At 42.0% G+C, this 21,191-nt stretch overlaps 1 long non-coding RNA gene across 1 annotated transcript; it reads left to right on the top strand.

Annotated features, from left to right (window-relative positions):
- The first annotated feature begins 13,802 nt into the window (after positions 1-13,802).
- Positions 13,803-20,614, top strand: LOC138362176 (uncharacterized). Its single transcript, XR_011227461.1, has 3 exons — positions 13,803-13,911; positions 19,490-19,649; positions 20,507-20,614. It is a non-coding gene; the product is annotated as an uncharacterized lncRNA (long non-coding RNA).
- Positions 20,615-21,191: the final 577 nt, after the last annotated feature.

Genomic DNA, 21,191 nt, shown 5'->3' with positions numbered 1-21,191 from the left:
TGTGAACGGGTGAAGGAACCTGGCCGGTGATAGGTGCTGCTAATGCATGTGAACGAGTGAAGGAACCTGACCTGTGGTAGGTGTTGCTGGGGGATGTGAACGGGTGAAGGAACCTGGCCTGTGGTGGGTGCTGCTGGGGGTGTGAACGGGTGAACGAACCCGACCTGTGGTAGGTGCTGCTGGTGGATGTGAACGGGTGAAGGAACCTGACCTGTGGTGGGTGCTGCTGGTGGGTGTGAACGGGTGAAGGAACCTGACCTGTGGTAGGTGCTGCAGGGGGGTGTGAACGGGTGAAGGAACCTGACCTGTTGTAGGTGCTGCTGATGGATGTGAACGGGTGAAGGAACCTGACCTGTGGTAGGTGTTGCTAGGGTATGTGAACTGGTGAAGGAACCTGACCTGTGGTAGGTGCTGCTGGGGGGTGTGAACGGGTGAAGGAAACCGACCTGTGATATGTGCTGCTGGTGGGTGTGAACGAGTGTAGGAACCCGACCTGTGGTAGGTACTGCTGGTGGATGTGAACGGGCGAAGGAACCCGACCTGTGGTAGGGGATGCTGGTGGATGTGAACTTGTGAAAGAACCTGACCTGTGGTAGGTGCTGCTGGTGGATGTGAACGGGTGAAGGAACCTGACCTGTGGTAGGTGTTGCTAGGGTATGTGAACTGGTGAAGGAACCTGACCTGTGGTAGGTGCTGCTGGGGGTGTGAACGGGTGAAGGAACCCGACCTGTGGTAGGAGCTGATGGTGGATGTGAACGGGTGAAGGAACCTGGCCTGTGGTAGGTGCTGCTGGTGGATGTGAACGAGTGAAGGAACCTGACCTGTGGTAGGTGCTGCTGGGGGATGTGAACGAGTGAATGAACCTGACCTGTAGTAGGTGCTGCTGGGGGATGTGAACGAGTGAAGGAACCTGACCTGTGGTAGATGCTGCTTGGGGATGTGAACGAGTGAAGGAACCTAACCTGTGGTAGGTGCTGCTGGGGGATGTGAACAAGTGAAGGAACCTGGCCTGTGATAGGTGCTGCTGGTGGATGTGAACGAGTGAAGGAACCTGACCTGTGGTAGGTGCTGCTGGGGGATGTGAACGAGTGAAGGAACCTGACCTGTGGTAGGTGCTGCTGGGGGATGTGAACGGGTGAAGGAACCTGGCCTGTGGTAGGTGCTGCTGGTGGATGTGAACGAGTGAAGGAACCTGACCTGTGGTAGGTGCTGCTGGTGGATGTGAACGAGTGAAGGAACCTGACCGGTAGTAGGTGCTGCTGGGGGATGTGAACGAGTGAAGGAACCTGGCCTGTGATAGGTGCTGCTAATGGATGTGAACGAGTTAAGGAACCTGACCTGTAGTAGGTGCTGCTGGGGGATGTGAACGAGTGAAGGAACCTGGCCTGTGGTAGGTGCTGGTGGGGGATGTGAACGAGTGAAGGAACCTGACCTGTGGTATTTGCTGCAGGGAGATGTGAACGAGTGAAGGAACCTGGCCTGTGGTAGGTGCTGCTGGGGGTGTGAACGAGTGAAGGAACCTGACCTGTGGTAGGTGCTGCTGGGGGGTGTGAACGGGTGAATGAACCCGACCTGTGGTGGGTGCTGCTGGTGGGTGTGAACAGGGGAAGGAACCTGACCTGTGGTAGGTGCTGCAGGGAGAAGTGAACGAGTGAAGGAACCTGGCCTGTGGTAGGTGCTGCAGGGGGATGTGAACGAGTGAAGGAACCTGACCTGTGGTAGGTGCTCCTGGGGAATGTGAACGGGTGAAGGAACGTGACCTGTGGTAGGTGCTCCTGGGGGATGTGAAGGGGTGAAGGAACCTGGCCTGTGGTAGGTGCTGCTGGTGGATGTGAACGAGTGAAGGAACCTGACCTGTGATAGGTGCTGCTGGTCGATGTGAACGAGTTGAAGGAACCTGACCTGTGATAGGTGCTGCTGGGGGATATGAACTGGTGAAGGAACCTGACCTGTGGTAGGTGCTGCTGGGAGGTGTGAACGGGTGAACGAACCCGACCTGTGGTAGGTGCTGCTGGTGGATGTGAACGGGTGAAGGAACCTGACCAGTGGTGGGTGCTGCTGGTGGGTGTGAACGGGTGAAGGAACCTGACCTGTGGTAGGTGCTGCTGGGGGGTGTGAACGGGTGAAGGAACCTGACCTGGGGTAGGTGTTGCTGGTGGATGTGAACGGGTGAAGGAACCTGACCTGTGGTAGGTGCTGCTGGGGGATGTGAACGGGTGAAGGAACCTGGCCGGTGATAGGTGCTGCTAATGCATGTGAACGAGTGAAGGAACCTGACCTGTGGTAGGTGTTGCTGGGGGATGTGAACGGGTGAAGGAACCTGGCCTGTGGTGGGTGCTGCTGGGGGTGTGAACGGGTGAACGAACCCGACCTGTGGTAGGTGCTGCTGGTGGATGTGAACGGGTGAAGGAACCTGACCTGTGGTGGGTGCTGCTGGTGGGTGTGAACGGGTGAAAGAACCTGACCTGTGGTAGGTGCTGCAGGGGGGTGTGAACGGGTGAAGGAACCTGACCTGTTGTAGGTGCTACTGATGGATGTGAACGGGTGAAGGAACCTGACCTGTGGTAGGTGTTGCTAGGGTATGTGAACTGGTGAAGGAACCTGACCTGTGGTAGGTGCTGCTGGGGGGTGTGAACGGGTGAAGGAAACCGACCTGTGATATGTGCTGCTGGTGGGTGTGAACGAGTGTAGGAACCCGACCTGTGGTAGGTACTGCTGGTGGATGTGAACGGGCGAAGGAACCCGACCTGTGGTAGGGGATGCTGGTGGATGTGAACTTGTGAAAGAACCTGACCTGTGGTAGGTGCTGCTGGTGGATGTGAACGGGTGAAGGAACCTGACCTGTGGTAGGTGTTGCTAGGGTATGTGAACTGGTGAAGGAACCTGACCTGTGGTAGGTGCTGCTGGGGGTGTGAACGGGTGAAGGAACCCAACCTGTGGTAGGAGCTGATGGTGGATGTGAACGGGTGAAGGAACCTGGCCTGTGGTAGGTGCTGCTGGTGGATGTGAACGAGTGAAGGAACCTGACCTGTGGTAGGTGCTGCTGGGGGATGTGAACGAGTGAATGAACCTGACCTGTAGTAGGTGCTGCTGGGGAATGTGAACGAGTGAAGGAACCTGACCTGTGGTAGATGCTGCTTGGGGATGTGAACGAGTGAAGGAACCTAACCTGTGGTAGGTGCTGCTGGGGGATGTGAACAAGTGAAGGAACCTGGCCTGTGATAAGTGCTGCTGGTGGATGTGAACGAGTGAAGGAACCTGACCTGTGGTAGGTGCTGCTGGGGGATGTGAACGAGTGAAGGAACCTGACCTGTGGTAGGTGCTGCTGGGGGATGTGAACGGGTGAAGGAACCTGGCCTGTGGTAGGTGCTGCTGGTGGATGTGAACGAGTGAAGGAACCTGACCTGTGGTAGGTGCTGCTGGTGGATGTGAACGAGTGAAGGAACCTGACCGGTAGTAGGTGCTGCTGGGGGATATGAATGAGTGAAAGAACCTGACCTGTGGTAGGTGCTGCTGGGGGATGTGAACAGGTGAAGGAACCTGACCTGTGGTAGGTGCTGCTGGGGGATGTGAACGGGTGAAGGAACCTGGCCTGTTGTAGGTGCTGCTGTTGGATGTGAACGAGTGAAGGAACCTGACCTGTGGTAGGTGCGGCTGGTGGATGTGTACAAGTGAAGGAACCTGACCTGTAGTAGGTGCTGCTGGGGGATGTGAACAAGTGAAGAAACCTGTCCTGTGGTAGATGCTGCTGGGGGATGTGAACGAGTGAAGGAACCTGACCTGTGGTAGGTGCTGCTGGGGGATGTGAACGAGTGAAGGAACCTGACCTGTGGTAGGTGCTGCTAGGGGATGTGAACGGGTGAAGGAACCTGGCCTGTGGTGGGTGCTGCTGGGGGTGTGAACGGGTGAACGAACCCGACCTGTGGTAGGTGCTGCTGGTGGATGTGAACGGGTGAAGGAACCTGACCTGTGGTGGGTGCTAATGGTGGGTGTGAACGGGTGAAGGAACCTGACCTGTGGTAGGTGCTGCAAAGGGGTGTGAACGGGTGAAGGAACCTGACCTGTTGTAGGTGTTGCTGGGGGATGTGAACGGTGAAGGAACCTGACCTGTGGTAGGTGCTGCTGGTGGATGTGAACGGGTGAAGGAACCTGACCTGTGGTAGGTGTTGCTAGGGTATTTGAACTGGTGAAGGAACCTGACCTGTGGTAGGTGCTGCTGGGGGATGTGAACGAGTGAAGGAACCTGACCTGTAGTAGGTGCTGCTGGGGGATGTGAACGAGTGAAGGAACCTGACCTGTGGTAGGTGCTGCTGGGGGATGTGAACGAGTGAAGGAACCTAACCTGTGGTAGGTGCTGCTGGGGGATGTGAACAAGTGAAGGAACCTGGCCTGTGATAGGTGCTGCTGGTGGATGTGAACGAGTGAAGGAACCTGACCTGTGGTAGGTGCTGCTGGTGGATGTGAACGAGTGAAGGAACCTGACCTGTGGTAGGTGATGCTGGTGGATGTGAACGAATGAAGGAACCTAACCTGTGGTAGGTGCTGCTGGGGGATGTGAACAAGTGAAGGAACCTGGCCTGTGGTAGGTGCTGGTGGGGGATGTGAACGAGTGAAGGAACCTGACCTGTGGTATTTGCTGCAGGGAGATGTGAACGAGTGAAGGAACCTGGCCTGTGGTAGGTGCTGCTGGGGGTGTGAACGAGTGAAGGAACCTGACCTGTGGTAGGTGCTGCTGGGGGGTGTGAACGGGTGAATGAACCCGACCTGTGGTGGGTGCTGCTGGTGGGTGTGAACAGGGGAAGGAACCTGACCTGTGGTAGGTGCTGCAGGGAGAAGTGAACGAGTGAAGGAACCTGGCCTGTGGTAGGTGCTGCTGGGGGATGTGAACGAGTGAAGGAACCTGACCTGTGGTAGGTGCTCCTGGGGAATGTGAACGGGTGAAGGAACGTGACCTGTGGTAGGTGCTCCTGGGGGATGTGAAGGGGTGAAGGAACCTGGCCTGTGGTAGGTGCTGCTGGTGGATGTGAACGAGTGAAGGAACCTGACCTGTGATAGGTGCTGCTGGTCGATGTGAACGAGTTGAAGGAACCTGACCTGTGATAGGTGCTGCTGGGGGATATGAACTGGTGAAGGAACCTGACCTGTGGTAGGTGCTGCTGGGAGGTGTGAACGGGTGAACGAACCCGACCTGTGGTAGGTGCTGCTGGTGGATGTGAACGGGTGAAGGAACCTGACCAGTGGTGGGTGCTGCTGGTGGGTGTGAACGGGTGAAGGAACCTGACCTGTGGTAGGTGCTGCTGGGGGGTGTGAACGGGTGAAGGAACCTGACCTGTGGTAGGTGTTGCTGGTGGATGTGAACGGGTGAAGGAACCTGACCTGTGGTAGGTGCTGCTGGGGGATGTGAACGGGTGAAGGAACCTGGCCGGTGATAGGTGCTGCTAATGCATGTGAACGAGTGAAGGAACCTGACCTGTGGTAGGTGTTGCTGGGGGATGTGAACGGGTGAAGGAACCTGGCCTGTGGTGGGTGCTGCTGGGGGTGTGAACGGGTGAACGAACCCGACCTGTGGTAGGTGCTGCTGGTGGATGTGAACGGGTGAAGGAACCTGACCTGTGGTGGGTGCAGCTGGTGGGTGTGAACGGGTGAAGGAACCTGACCTGTGGTAGGTGCTGCAGGGGGGTGTGAACGGGTGAAGGAACCTGACCTGTTGTAGGTGCTGCTGGTGGATGTGAACGGGTGAAGGAACCTGACCTGTGGTAGGTGTTGCTAGGGTATGTGAACTGGTGAAGGAACCTGACCTGTGGTACCCAGCAAACACAAATCATCTACACAACGTTCGCCTATCTCTTGCCATAGGTGTGGGAATGATTTGCATTGAGAATGGTGCAGGAGAGCCTTTGAGAAACTTTTACTCAAAAAATCCAAACACAAAGGTTTAATTATAAATTGTTTTTCTACAATTATTTTCTTCCAAATGTAAAACAAATAGTTTTTACATGTTTAAATATAAAATTTATGGTGTTTTTTTGTAAAATTCATTAATAAATTGTGAATGATATATATTGGCTGAGTGAAACCTTTATAATCCATTTAGTTATAATTTGAACAGAAAAAAGTATTTTTCCAAATTTTCTAAAAATTGCTCTTTTTAACACAATTTGACTCCTTATACATTCCACTAAACACTATATCATGTTTAAATATATAATTTATGTATTATTCTCTAAAATAATTTATATAAATTATATAAGTTGCTGGAAAGTGGTGTTAAGGATTTTGAAAACATTTTGTTGTGTTAATATGTTCTTATTAACTATGTCTCAAGTTCACAGTTTATCAAACAAGAATATTAACATTCGTCAACTCTTAAAATCTTATATGTTATCTTGCTGGTGCAAAAAAGGGTGAATCTTTAGGAACAGCTATAGTATCTATATATCACAAATGGTGTTTTCCCTAACTCAAACAATGTAGGGTTTATTATTCTACACATATTTCTAATGACTCTTAGATGTTTACATTCTCTGAAGTATAATTGTGAAGGCTGTGTCCATCACTCTCAACACAGATTCTTAAACTCGTCTCTGCAGGTTCAACTATATAATTAGTTTCCATTTTGAATTTCCATGGACATTTGTATCCAAAATGAAACCAATGTGGTTTCCTTCAGCGCCTTCAGCCAGCACATTTGCTCATTCATTTCCACAGATTCCAACAAGGTAGGGGATTTACAGAAATTTGTATATTCATATTGTTATATATTAAAAATATGAATGCAGTTCAATATGATAAGACAAATACATGAGTTTATGATAAATTCGTTTTCTGTGATATACCATTGATATGCTCTTTTTTTCTTTAAACGGCAGACTAAACTAAATTGCTCACATCAACAGATTTGATGTATAAATGGTCAACGCTCAACAGAGTTAGTATAAATGTATTAGTATAAATCTTACTTGTCTCATTGTTAATTCACATTCAATGTCAACTTGTGGTTTTGATGTGGCACGTTTGGCCAAGACACCCCACCCCATTATGCACCCCATACCCATCTTGTGGGCGGTTGTGGAAAGGGTTACAGAGGCACATAATGGGCTCAGGGACTGAACCCCACAATTCATTTAGCTAAGCAAGTTACAATCTTGATGAGCTAGTTACAAAATTCAATATAAGTCATCACATCAACAATGGGTTCGAGATCGACCTCAAGTACAGGTTCTAAATTAAGCAACTGACATATGTGGAGAGCTAGTATCAAAATTTATATGTTTGTCCTGCACACCGTCCCCCATCCAGTGGGCAGCGGTGGATAGGTTACAATCACTTAGTTGTTATCTACAGTTAGCAAACTGGGGATATTTGGCTAAAATTTCTGGTAGCAGATCATTTTGAATGAAATATTGACACATCGCTGGAACATTGGTTATAGAATTGTCTCTAAATTCATGTATCTTTTCGCACTCCATCACATAGTGACGGAGGGTGTGCGAATAATTTTGTTGACACAGTTTACATTTGGTCAGGTCTACATCAGCAGATAATGAGAATTCCCAGAGATACTTGTAACCGAGTCTAAGCCGAGCAGTAGTAACATCTAGAAGTCTGCTGATTTTATTGGATGATCCATAGATGTGTGGCTCCTCTTGTATGATATGTATGATAGATGGAATTACTAGTTCCAGTTTCTAGGCAGGCGATGAGTACTCACAATAACCTTAATTAAGCGTCAAAACAAAAATGTGTATACTCTTTTTACTCTCCTGACCTTAGTTCTCGAGCTATGTATTTCATTTTGGTACCAACGTGTTCGCAATAACATTCTCTAGAAGAAAATCAGCAAAAACGGTCACCAAAAGTTATATGAATACCAGCACCCAATAAATACCTACGTAGATGACTCGCCGTGAGTGCCCAAGAGCAACAAAATGTTTTTACTCTTGGGATTGTTATCACTTCCACACTTGTCCTACAGCGTTAATTTTGGTATCAATGTACTCGCAATGAAATTCCCAACACGGTGATATGAATATAAACGTAGAATAATGGTCGCTGCCCACCCGCAAGAGTGTGGGAAGTGGCGGAACTGTTACCCAGTATTGGTGACAAGACGACACATGGGCGATACAGTGCTTTGAAAGTTTATAATTATATCACTGTCCTGACATTATTATTGTATGTACGTCATTCATTTTTGTGCCAATGTTTTCGCAATAGAATGTTCTATGAGCCCGTAGGTAAAAAAGAGCAACAAAGCGTAAGATAGAATAGCACCATATATAAAACAACGCTGGTACATATCAGTGAGCGTCAAACACACACGAAATGTGTGTGTTTGATGGTGGTCAAACGATGTTTGATGTGTTTGATCAGGTGATGTCCTGATCCGCATAATTAAAGTATGAATTATGTTGAGAAAAAATAAGAAAAAAGGGAAAAAACAGGGGTGGGAGAAACATGACAGAAAAAGAGTAAAAATACAATTTGGTCAACAAAACAGCATTGTTTAAAATAAAAGATATGGATTGACATTTTGGGGGTTAGGTTGGTAGGTTACATTGAGTTAATTAGGTAGTACTTAGTGTTTATCTGTTATAGATAGGAGCTGCCTGGTATGGGCCAATAGGCCTTCTGCAGTTACCTTTGTTTTTATGTTTTTGCCCTGTAACCTAAATGGTTAGAGAGGCACATATATGGGCTTAGGGACTGAACCCCACACTACATTTAGCTAAGCTGGTTACAATCTTGATGATATAGTTACAAAATTCTGTATAAGTCGTCACATTATCAATGGGTTCGAGATCAACCACAATTTCCTGAATAGATATAACAAAGGGGATATTAATAGGGTATTAAAATTGTCAACACAAGATAGAACACGAAACAATGGGTATAAATTGGATAAGTTTAGATTTAGGAAAGACTTGGGTAAATACAGGGTCAGTAACAGGGTTGTTGATTTGTGGAATTTTTCTTAACTTATAAATTTATCTTTATTTATCTTAAACTGGTTGGGAGAGGTACAGTTTTTAACATAATTGGGAAGGTCATTCCACATTCGAGGTCTCTTGATTTGTAAAGCATTTCTAGTTTGACTAAGTCGTACTCTTGGAATATCAAATAGGTATTTGTTTCTGGTGTGGTGCTCATGGGATCTGTTACAACCTTCTAGGAAGCTTTTAAGGTCAGGATTGACATTACAGTGCAGCGTTTTATATATATAAAATACACATGAGAGTATGTGCAGGGACTTAATATCTAACATATTCAGAGATTTGAGTAAGGGGTCCATATATACTGCCCGGTTGCCTGAAATGCTATATAGGCCTACTATAGTGGCTTTAGGTATTGTATGCACTAGCTCTATCTATAAATCCAACATTATGTTTGTAAATCAACTATGTATGTATGAAAAAAAATGACTAATACGTTCGGCGAATGACTTTGACTTCAACTTCACTTTGACTTCGTTCATGTCATCGTATTTTCCGTAATATATAAAGGTTATGACAATGCAATTATATTATTGTGTGCAAATAAGTTTGAAATTTCATGTACCCTAAAAATATTAAAATAAAGAATAAGAATAATTAAATAATTGTTGTAGTAAATTGTCACACGTTCATCATACGCAAACGAACACACAGTTTGGAGCGTCAGTACAAGACCGCCGCCATTTTAAAACACGGCTTCGAATGTAAGTAATGTTTTTCTCGTACTAACACTGTGTTATACAATAGATTTGGTCTTGAATTCACAAATTTAGTTGTTACATCTGACAGAGTATGTTAGACGGTGTAATGCTGGTCCATGTTAACGTATTTGTGGGCTTGGTTGGTTTAAATGTGGAGGCGAGGCCTGGCAGTGCTGGTGTATGTGGAGGCGAGGCGAGGCCTGGCAGTGCTGGTGTATGTGGAGGCGAGGCCTGGCTGTGCTGGTGAGTATGTGGAGGCGAGGCCTGGCAGTGCTGGTGTATGTGGAGGCGAGGCCTGGCTGTGCTAGTGTGTATGTGGAGGCGAGGCCTGGCTGTGCTAGTGTGTATGTGGAGGCGAGGCCTGGCAGTGCTGGTGTATGTGGAGGCGAGGCCTGGCTGTGCTAGTGTGTATGTGGAGGCGAGGCCTGGCAGTGCTGGTGTATGTGGAGGCGAGGCCTGGCTGTGCTAGTGTGTATGTGGAGGCGAGGCCTGGCTGTGCTAGTGTGTATGTGGAGGCGAGGCATGTACAACACTCCCCAATAGGAAGAAAACCCACTGGGTTCTAGGCTAGGTTAGGCTTATCTGTAATAATTGAATTAAGCCTAGCAAAGCCTAGAACCTAGTTCAGTAATTTAAAAAATGTTGTAACTTGAAAAATGCCATTCAATACATTACACAATTTAAATATTTTCAGGCAATCAACACAACCCTCATGTTGGCTAACCCTCTCTCATGTTGGTCAATAATTTAATTATTTTTTTATGGAGTAATCTTTGCTGTTGAAATGTAGTCTTTTTGAGACTACATTTCAAATGTAGTGTGTGTGGAGGCGTGTATGTTAGGTATTACCTAATATACACGGTGTAATATATCTATCTGTGTGAAATAGATTAAATCCATTTATTTGATATTCAGCTAATAGTTCTGTATTTTCTACATTCATCCATGTTTTGGTAAGTGCAATAATATGTATTGTTTCATTGCAGATTAGAGATTCAAGATAGTTCTAGATTTCCGAAGTACTGAAACGCGCGCCATACAGGCTTGGTGGATCTAGGTGCAAGGTAAAATTATTTACATTTACTTTTGTATTTATGTTTTGTATTTATATGCATATATGCATTTATATGCATTATTCTATAGAATAATAGATCTCGTAATAATTTTGCAAAAATAGTGGCATTTACTATTTTTAAAAGATTATTAAAAAATTTACTGATATGGTGCATTCGGAAGGGCGAAGAGGGAGAACGGCCTGTTGACATAGCTCGGGTGCAGGGGGGGGGGGTTGTGTAAAAGCCTGGTTTGTGCTTCGGAGAGGCTATGGGATCCAGTAAGTTCAGTAGAACTTCGGTTTCAACCCTTTTACCCTGTTGTAGCTCAGTCGATTAAGGCAGTGTCTGGGATGCTCCCGGACGCAGGTTCGAATCCTCGTCACGGCCCTTGTGGATTTGTTCATTTGATGCATCACGTTATTGTGATCTGTGTGTGTAATTCTTCACTTGCTACAGCAACAGGAATGTGTGTGTATGTATTTGTGTTGTTGAATATGACCGAAAGTGTAAGATTAATGATTCTAACACAAATCGTCTGAATATTTGTTTTTCTTCACTGTCGAGAGTAGTTAAAAAAATTTACTCGAGTTTATTTTCACACTTTATTTATGGTCCTTAAGTCCCTCTCCTTAATGCTGCTGCTGTTTCTCGCATCTTTGCATCGCTTGTATGTTTGGGGGTTTGGCCTCTTGCTATATATTGATTCCATTTGTGTGTGTTTGGGTCTCAGGCCCTCTCGCAATTTCTGTTGAACAAACCCCTTTTCCTAGTTCTGCATCTCTCCTTTGGTACAAATTTTGTTGTGCTTTTATCATATATTTCACAAAACTTGACATACATTTCATTTACTTCATGTCCTATCAGCAAGTGTTTGTCAAATTCTTTAAGGAAAGTTTATCATCCTGATTGCAGATCTCTAGCGATATTATGTCAACTTCTTGTGGATTCGCAATCATTATTTAATTTACCTTTAGGTGTTCTTTCACCAGCACAGCAACACTGTACCTCTCCCAACCAGTTTAAGATAAAAACTAAGTACTAACTAATTAACTCAATGTAACCTACCTTACCCCCAAAATGACAACCCATGTCTTCTATTTTAAACAATGCTGTTTTGTTGACCAAATTGTATTTTTGTTTTTTTCTGCAATGTTTCCCCCCCCCCCCCACCACTCTACCACCACATTGAGTTTAGTAGCTCTGTGCACGTCAGGTGCTGTTTAATATACAGACCTACTCCTCCATTTGACCTAGTTTCTCTATCACATCTATATCACTTTGTGCTTTAGCCCTGGTGGAGCTTGGTCCACCAGGCTGTTGTTTGGAGTGGCCCGCAGATCCACATACAGTCTGCATATGATATACAGTCTGTTGATCAATTAAACTACAGTAGTTAGTTTTTATCATCCGAATGCACCAATATGTGTTCATTCTTCCCAGATGAAGGAACTAGGTAATATTCATCATCTGAATGCACCATCTGATGCTTTAACACACTCATGATACACGAGAGGTTTAAAAAACTTTTAAAACTTTTAAAACTTTTTGACCTATGTATTTAAAAGCAATTCTAAAGTTAAAAAGTGTAGCATAGGCCCCTCGCAGAATGTTCTTAATATGATCCTCAGGTTATAGTTTTCTATCTAAAACCACCCCTAGATCTCTTTCTTGATCAGAATTCTTTATAGATCTCAGTGGCTCGATCATAGAAACTGCTCTAAATCCTTGTTGGCCTGGATTGTGGAGGTCATTGGTCTCTATAAAACTAGTAATCTGACTCCTGATCACTCTCAAATAATTTTATTATGTGGGATGTTAGTGCAACTGGTCTATAATTCTTTGCCAATGCTTGTGTTGTGTTGTGTTGTTTTGGTAGTGATGTGCAATGTGTTGTTTTGGTAGTGATTCGTCCAGTTCTGGTAGTAGTGCGGTTGTTGTGTAGTGTAGTACTTGTGTGCTTGTTAATGACTTGTATTCCAGTCTTGTGGGTATCTCCTTTCCCCTACGGGCCAACTGCTTTGTTCTTACCTAGCATTTTGCTTTGTTTGGGTATGAATGTTTGTGTGCCGTATATTTTGCAAAATTTGCCATATATCTCATTATTTACTCCTCTGCCTAGCAACAAGTCTGTCTAATTATACTCATTAACTGTTTTTCAAAGTTCCCCATAGTGTCCTTTATTGAAATCGAGTTCATGAACCGTTTCAATGTTCTTATTTTCTTCTAGATTATATCTTAAAGTATATTTAAATGTTATTGTTATTATTGTTATTAAATGTTATTGTGACATTGCATTGCAATTGAGCTATGTTGTTTACCATACCGTTCATTTCGTGAGTATAAGTATAGATGCCACACTTGTGACAGGTAAAACCATGCCTTTTTTGAAAAACAGCACCGTCTGTTGCACGTAAGAGCAACCCACACTATATTATGTTGCGATATTATTTCAATATTTCCGATTGTATTGATAATTTGAATTTTCATAGATTTCAATTTATTTTCATTTCGATTTAATAATTTTGTGTGACATTGCATTGAAATTGAGCTGTGTTGTTTACCATACTGTTCATTTCATGAGTATAGTTTATTTTTTTATTTTTTTCATTTCATTTTTTTAGCTGTTCTTATTTTTCAGTGATGGGAATATCAGATCATTTGATGTTCCCAATTTTCTGATGGAAGCATCAGACCATTATAGAATGCATCGGATGAGGTAGTTTGGAATGGTGGGGAGGACGAGAGGGGGGTATGGTGGGGAAGACGAGGGGACAGAGGAGAGGGTAATGGTGGGGAGGACGAGGGGACTGGGGAGTTGGGGATGGTGGGGACAGGGGAATGCTGGGGAGGACAAAGGGACAGGTGAATGGGAGATGGCGGGGGAGGAAGAAGGACAGGGGAGGGGAAAATGGTAAGGAGGACGATGGGACAGGGAAGTGGGAATAGTGGGGATGATGTGGGGACAGGGAAGTGGGAAGGACGAGAGGACTGTGGAATGGGGAATAGCAAAGTGAATTATAATTATATATATTAATTAATTCTTATAAATTTCCAGAAGCCTGTATCAACACCCACACTAATGCAACTGAAAGAGATGTTGAGACAAGTATTGCTGATATGTTGAAGAACGCCCCAAACAAACTCGGTGGAAACAGATACAAGGTAAAGTTTGCCAATTTGCTGTAGTCTAATTCAATTTCTTTTTAGTAATCTTCGAGAACATTTATGCTATGAATAAGATAAAATAATGTAACTGATTTTGATTTATTTACTATTTATTATTTATTTACCGTTATTAGTATAATAGATCTCGTAATAATTTTGCAAAAATAATGGCATTTACTATTTTAAAAAGCTCGGGTGCAGGGGGGGGGGTTATGTAAAAGCCTGGTTTGTGCCTCGGAGAGGCTATGGGATCCAGTAAGATCGTCCTTCCTTTCCTCCCTAGAATCTGGATGTAGCAGGTGCTCAATTGTCAAAAGTGAAAAATTGGTTTTGTCTTCCGAATGCACCATTTCTGTAAATTTGCTAATAATCTTTTAAAAATAGTAAATGCCATTATTTTTGCAAAATTATTACGAGATCTATTATACTAATAACGGTTTGATAAAATACAGTAGACTGCCTACTGGATAATAGTTCCAGTCCACCTGTAGACAGGGATCTCACATCAGCTTGTATATTATACAAGGATAAGATTTGATAAATTCAGTTATTTGACTGAACACTGGCTCTGTTTAAATCAGAGATTTAAACATACATAGTCTAACCTAGCTCCATAACTAACAGCCATTAGCCATTCATGCACAGCCATCAGCTGGGCCATAGACCGGCAATTTTGCTTTTTTCCCAAGCCGGTCTGTTTTTTTTCGATGCCTCAGTGGCCCATGCACAGGTCCGTTCAAGGGGATTAAATAGCCGTTCTATGGCCCCAGGGTTTGTATTTTATCAAACTCTTATTAGAATAATAGATCTCGTAATAATTTTGCAAAAATAGTGGCATTTACTATTTTAAAAAGCTCGGGTGCAGGGTGGGGGGGGTTATGTAAAAGCCTGGTTTGTGCCTCGGAGAGGCTATGGGATCCAGTAAGATCGTCCTTCCTTTCCTCCCTAGAATCTGGATGTAGCAGGTGCTCAATTGTCAAAAGTGAAAAATTGGTTTTGTCTTCCGAATGCACCATTTCTGTAAATTTGCTAATAATCTTTTAAAAATAGTAAATGCCATTATTTTGCAAAATTATTACGAGATCTATTATACTAATAACGGTTTGATAAAATACAGTAGACTGCCTACTGGATAATAGTTCCAGTCCACCTGTAGACAGGGATCTCACATCAGCTTGTATATTATACAAGGATAAGATTTGATAAATTCAGTTATTTGACTGAACACTGGCTCTGTTTAAATCAGAGATTTAAACATACATAGTCTAACCTAGCTCCATAACTAACAGCCATTAGCCATTCATGCACAGCCATCAGCTGGGCCATAGACCGGCAATTTTGCTTTTTTCCCAAGCCGGTCTGTTTTTTTTCGATGCCTCAGTGGCCCATGCACAGGTCCGTTCAAGGGGATTAAATAGCCGTTCTATGGCCCCAGGGTTTGTATTTTATCAAACTCTTATTAGAATAATAGATCTCGTAATAATTTTGCAAAAATAGTGGCATTTACTATTTTAAAAAGCTCGGGTGCAGGGGGGGGGGGGGTTATGTAAAAGCCTGGTTTGTGCCTCGGAGAGGCTATGGGATCCAGTAAGATCGTCCTTCCTTTCCTCCCTAGAATCTGGATGTAGCAGGTGCTCAATTGTCAAAAGTGAAAAATTGGTTTTGTCTTCCGAATGCACCATTTCTGTAAATTTGTTAATAATCTTTTAAAAATAGTAAATGCCATTATTTTTGCAAAATTATTACGAGATCTATTATACTAATAACGGTTTGATAAAATACAGTAGACTGCCTACTGGATAATAGTTCCAGTCCACCTGTAGACAGGGATCTCACATCAGCTTGTATATTATACAAGGATAAGATGTGATAAATTCAGTTATTTGACTGAACACTGGCTCTGTTTAAATCAGAGATTTAAACATACATAGTCTAACCTAGCTCCATAACTAACAGCCATTAGCCATTCATGCACAGCCATCAGCTGGGCCATAGACCGGCAATTTTGCTTTTTTCCCAAGCCGGTCTGTTTTTTTTCGATGCCTCAGTGGCCCATGCACAGGTCCGTTCAAGGGGATTAAATAGCCGTTCTATGGCCCCAGGGTTTGTATTTTATCAAACTCTTATTAGAATAATAGATCTCGTAATAATTTTGCAAAAATAGTGGCATTTACTATTTTAAAAAGCTCGGGTGCAGGGGGGGGGGGGGTTATGTAAAAGCCTGGTTTGTGCCTCGGAGAGGCTATGGGATCCAGTAAGATCGTCCTTCCTTTCCTCCCTAGAATCTGGATGTAGCAGGTGCTCAATTGTCAAAAGTGAAAAATTGGTTTTGTCTTCCGAATGCACCATTTCTGTAAATTTGCTAATAATCTTTTAAAAATAGTAAATGCCATTATTTTTGCAAAATTATTACGAGATCTATTATACTAATAACGGTTTGATAAAATACAGTAGACTGCCTACTGGATAATAGTTCCAGTCCACCTGTAGACAGGGATCTCACATCAGCTTGTATATTATACAAGGATAAGATTTGATAAATTCAGTTATTTGACTGAACACTGGCTCTGTTTAAATCAGAGATTTAAACATACATAGTCTAACCTAGCTCCATAACTAACAGCCATTAGCCATTAACCATTCATGCACAGCCATCAGCTGGGCCATAGACCGGCAATTTTGCTTTTTTCCCAAGCCGGTCTGTTTTTTTTTCGATGCCTCAGTGGCCCATGCACAGGTCCGTTCAAGGGGATTAAATAGCCGTTCTATGGCCCCAGGGTTTGTATTTTATCAAACTCTTATTAGAATAATAGATCTCGTAATAATTTTGCAAAAATAGTGGCATTTACTATTTTAAAAAGCTCGGGTGCAGGGGGGGGGGGGGGGTTATGTAAAAGCCAGGTTTGTGCCTCGGAGAGGCTATGGGATCCAGTAAGATCGTCCTTCCTTTCCTCCCTAGAATCTGGATGTAGCAGGTGCTCAATTGTCAAAAGTGAAAAATTGGTTTTGTCTTCCGAATGCACCATTTGTGTAAATTTGCTAATAATCTTTTAAAAATAGTAAATGCCATTATTTTTGCAAAATTATTACGAGATCTATTATACTAATAACGGTTTGATAAAATACAGTAGACTGCCTACTGGTTTTACCTGTAATAAGGTTTGATACAGATGATTATGATTATGGTTTTGGCCTCCACCACCCTCTCACCTAACTTGTTCCAACCATGTCTACCACGCTGCTTGCGAAAGTTAATTTTCTAATATTTCTGTGGCATCTTTGTTTGGTTACCTTTTACAATATCTTCTTTTTATTCTACCATCTAGTTTTGGCATTTTATGCCTCTAACCTGGGAGCCACTTATTGGCAAGTCTATACCTTTACCAGTTGATGTGATTCTTTAGATATGGGCACCATATCTCCAGGTGTCCTACACAATTAGCTTTAATTAAATTTTCCAAAATTATCACTTACACTTGTAATACAGGGTTCTAGGTTCCCTATAGTGTCCTTTATTGAAATAGAGTTTAACAACAATTTCAATGTCCCTATTTTCTTTTAGATTATATCTCAACATATAATTAATGTCCAACAGGACATGATTACTCTTTCCAATGGGAGGATGGTATTGAATATTTGATCTAGTACTGATGGAATAATTTATATAATAATCACTAGAAATTATTTCGATAAGAATTTGAATTTATGCATGTCTTTGTTTTGGCATGCCTCTATTTCCATATGTTACATTTCTGCATGTCTCCAATTCTGGAAGTGTTCACTTTTGCATGTGCCTGACAAGGATGTTATATGCACCAGCTTTAATTATCACACATTGTATATAATGAATGACTTATTTTTAGAATTTTAATACATATTGCATCTGTCAATACATTATTAACAATAATATAGGTAATATGGTAGTCTAATGTAGAAATTTGACACTCTTTAACAGAATGTACGAGTATAAGCGAAAAAAGCGACTCCAATACAACAACAGATGGATGCAAGTATCAAGAAGGCTAAAACGTATACACAAAATGCATCCAAATACAGCTGTACACACTAGTGAACCCATTAATCTTACTGAGGCAGCATCAAGTTCAGAGATTGAGTCGTCAGACAATGACATTAGTTCTTTTGAAGCTGAGTCAAATCAAGAGTATGGATTAGGCTCTGAAATTGATGATTTACACATGAATCTTACTGATATTCATGATGTATTATCTAATTCTCAAAGTGAGGAGGAGAATGATGACCATGATAATCATCATTCACTTGTTTACCCACAGAATTTATTAATTCAGTGGGTAAACAAGAATGGTGTTACACACAATGCTGTTGATGAATTATTAAAAATTTTGAGGCAAATGGGAATTGACTACTTACCAAAAACAGCAACAAAATTTTTTAATGCATTCATAAAAGCTATAAGCTAATGTAATAATTCAATAATTTCTATTTGTAGTTTTATGTATTTAAAACTATTTTGTAAATATTTTCTATACAATGCTAATACGCTTCCACCCCTGACAGAATCTTGTGGGACCAACAAGTCTATCTACAGGCCGAGTACAAAACCTTCCCCTCAAACTCCAAGACAAGACAGAACTGAAAGCTCTCCTTTCGAAAATCTAGTAAGTACCGATTTATTATGTGTTGATTATTTTTTGTTATACATACAAGAAAATACATTGAGGGAGAGTACAGACTTGAAATTTTACATTCTTGTAAAGCAACTAAGTAGATGATGGTAGTATCATCAAACAATACAGGTTTAATCATGTTAGAGACATAAAGCAGATCATTGATGTATATAACAAATAGGAGGGGGTCTAAGGATGCTGCCCTGTGTCACCCCTATCATAGAATGGGAGAGGTTACATAATTGAAGGCTACATGACAGTAGCCCATTTGACAGTGACCTGACACCAATGTGTCTGTCACTAAAATAGGATCCACTAAGGATCAATACATATATCATATATGTGCAACACTAAATGCTTGTTCTAGTAAGCCTTTTTTTTTTTGCAGTAACAGAAAAAAATGGAATACATAATGAAGGAATTATCAAAATTGACATTTTTATCAGGGGATATCCTGAATATTGTCAAAATGACGGAAACCCATATGTCAAAAACACATGGAGATATACCAATCCTGGAAGACATTCTTCCATCCCCACTTGAAACTGTTGAGCAGGTGGAAAGTCTGTCACATGAGCTAAAAGTTAACAGTGAATATAAAAAGAGTATGGTAAGTGTTGCTTAATTCTTTTAGCCTGAGTATGGTAAGTGTTGCTGAATTTTTTAGCCTTGTACATATGTCTTTTGATTAGTTTTTTTGCAGATGAAGGAAGGTGGGGTGGCACATAATTGATTGTTCAGTGTTATGTTTAAGGTACAAATAAAACAAAAGCAAAAGTTACTCAAATTCGTTGATTTTTGTAATAGTTAAGAAGGAAAATATTTTAATGCTATTTATTTAATACAGTTGGAAATTAGAAAATCTAATGTTGAGATTGAAAGATATATATTATTCTCTATTACCTTACAGCTTATGCATTATTTAACAGGTCCAGACGCTGTCTCAAATCGGCGGTGCAAGCTGTGGAGACACAGTGAGACGAATGATGAGGAGGATAGGGACCTATGGGGTCTGGTCTCAGTATTCACTCGTTGGGCGCAAGAGGAAACGTGTCTTTAAAACCTTGGATATTTGTAATGTAATAATAAGTACGTAAATTTGACATTTTTTTTGGATTATATATATGTCTGGCATGTATTATGTATTATACTTGCATGCCTGTTAATGACTTGTATTCTAGTCTTGTGGGTATCACCTTTCTCCTACGGGCAAATGCTTGTTCTTACCTAGCATTTGCTTTGTTTGGGTATGAATGTTTGTGTACCTTCATTGTATATTTTGCAAAATTTGCCATATATCTCATTACTCCTCTGCCTAGCAACAAGTCTGTCTAATTATACTCAATAACTATTTTTCAAAGTTCCCCATAGTGTCCTTTATTGAAATAGAGTTCATGAACCATTTCAATATCCTTATTTTCTTCTAGATTATATCTTAAAGTATATTTAAATGTTATTGTGACATTGCATTGCAATTGAGCTGCGTTGTTAACCATTCTGTTCATTTCATGAGTATATTTTATTTTCTATTTTTTCATATCATTTTTTTTATCTGTTTTTATTTTCAGTGATGGGAATATCAGATCATTTGATGTTCCCATCAGAAAATTGGGAAAGTCAGATCTTTTGATGTTCCCAATTTTCAGATGGAAGCATCAGACCATCATGGAATGCATGGGATGAGGTAGTTTAGAATGGTGGGGAGGACGACAGGGGGGATGGTGGGGAAGACGAAGGAACAGAGGAGAGGGTAATGGTGGGGGAGGACGAGGGGACAGGGGAATGGAGAATGCTGGGGAGGACAAAGGGGACGAGGGGACGGAGGAAGACTGGAGAACAGGGGAACACCTAAATAAAAGCCAACAATGTTATTACTCTGTGGCTTCTTGTCTCCTGACAAAAAGAATTATAATTATATATATTAATTAATTCTTATAACTTTCCAGAAGCCTGTATCAACACCCACACTAATGCAACTGAAAGAGATGTTGAGACAAGTATTGCTGATATGTTGAAGAACGCCCCAAACAAACACGGTGGAAACAGATACAAGGTAAAGTTTGCCAATTTGCTGTAGTCTAATTCAATTCTCTTTTTAGTAATCTTTGTTAACATTTATGCTATGAATAAGATAAAATAATGTAATTGATTTTGACTAAATATGTAGATATATTTAATTTTCTGAGCACTAATAATGAAAGAAAACCAAAATAAGAGGTGGCTACTATCTCTAATAATGGGCTGAATAATACAGGATATAATAATATATATATATATATAAATATATATACATATATTTATATATATATATATTTATTTATATACAATATATATATGATATATATATTCTATTCTATTAGTCTATTCTATTCTATAGGTTTATATAGATTCTTGTTTTAGTTTTTTTCTATAATATGGAAAGGGTTTTTAATTAATAAATTAAATATTATATAATAAAAGAATGTATTATTGAAAACAATTAGTAACAAAACCAATATTTCATTACAGGGTGGTGAAGCAAGAATACATGTGGCATCACATAGCAGAGTCGGATATTGACGAATAATGAAAACAGCGGAGAGCCTGGTGCATGGCATACCGCTGAATCTTCTCTAATGTCTATATAGAAGA

Source organism: Procambarus clarkii, unplaced genomic scaffold (assembly GCF_040958095.1).
Source record: "Procambarus clarkii isolate CNS0578487 unplaced genomic scaffold, FALCON_Pclarkii_2.0 HiC_scaffold_1392, whole genome shotgun sequence".
Classification (NCBI taxonomy): Eukaryota; Metazoa; Arthropoda; class Malacostraca; order Decapoda; family Cambaridae; genus Procambarus; species Procambarus clarkii.
The sequence above is the reverse complement of the archived record's forward strand: the minus strand, read 5'-3'. Positions and strand labels throughout refer to the sequence as shown.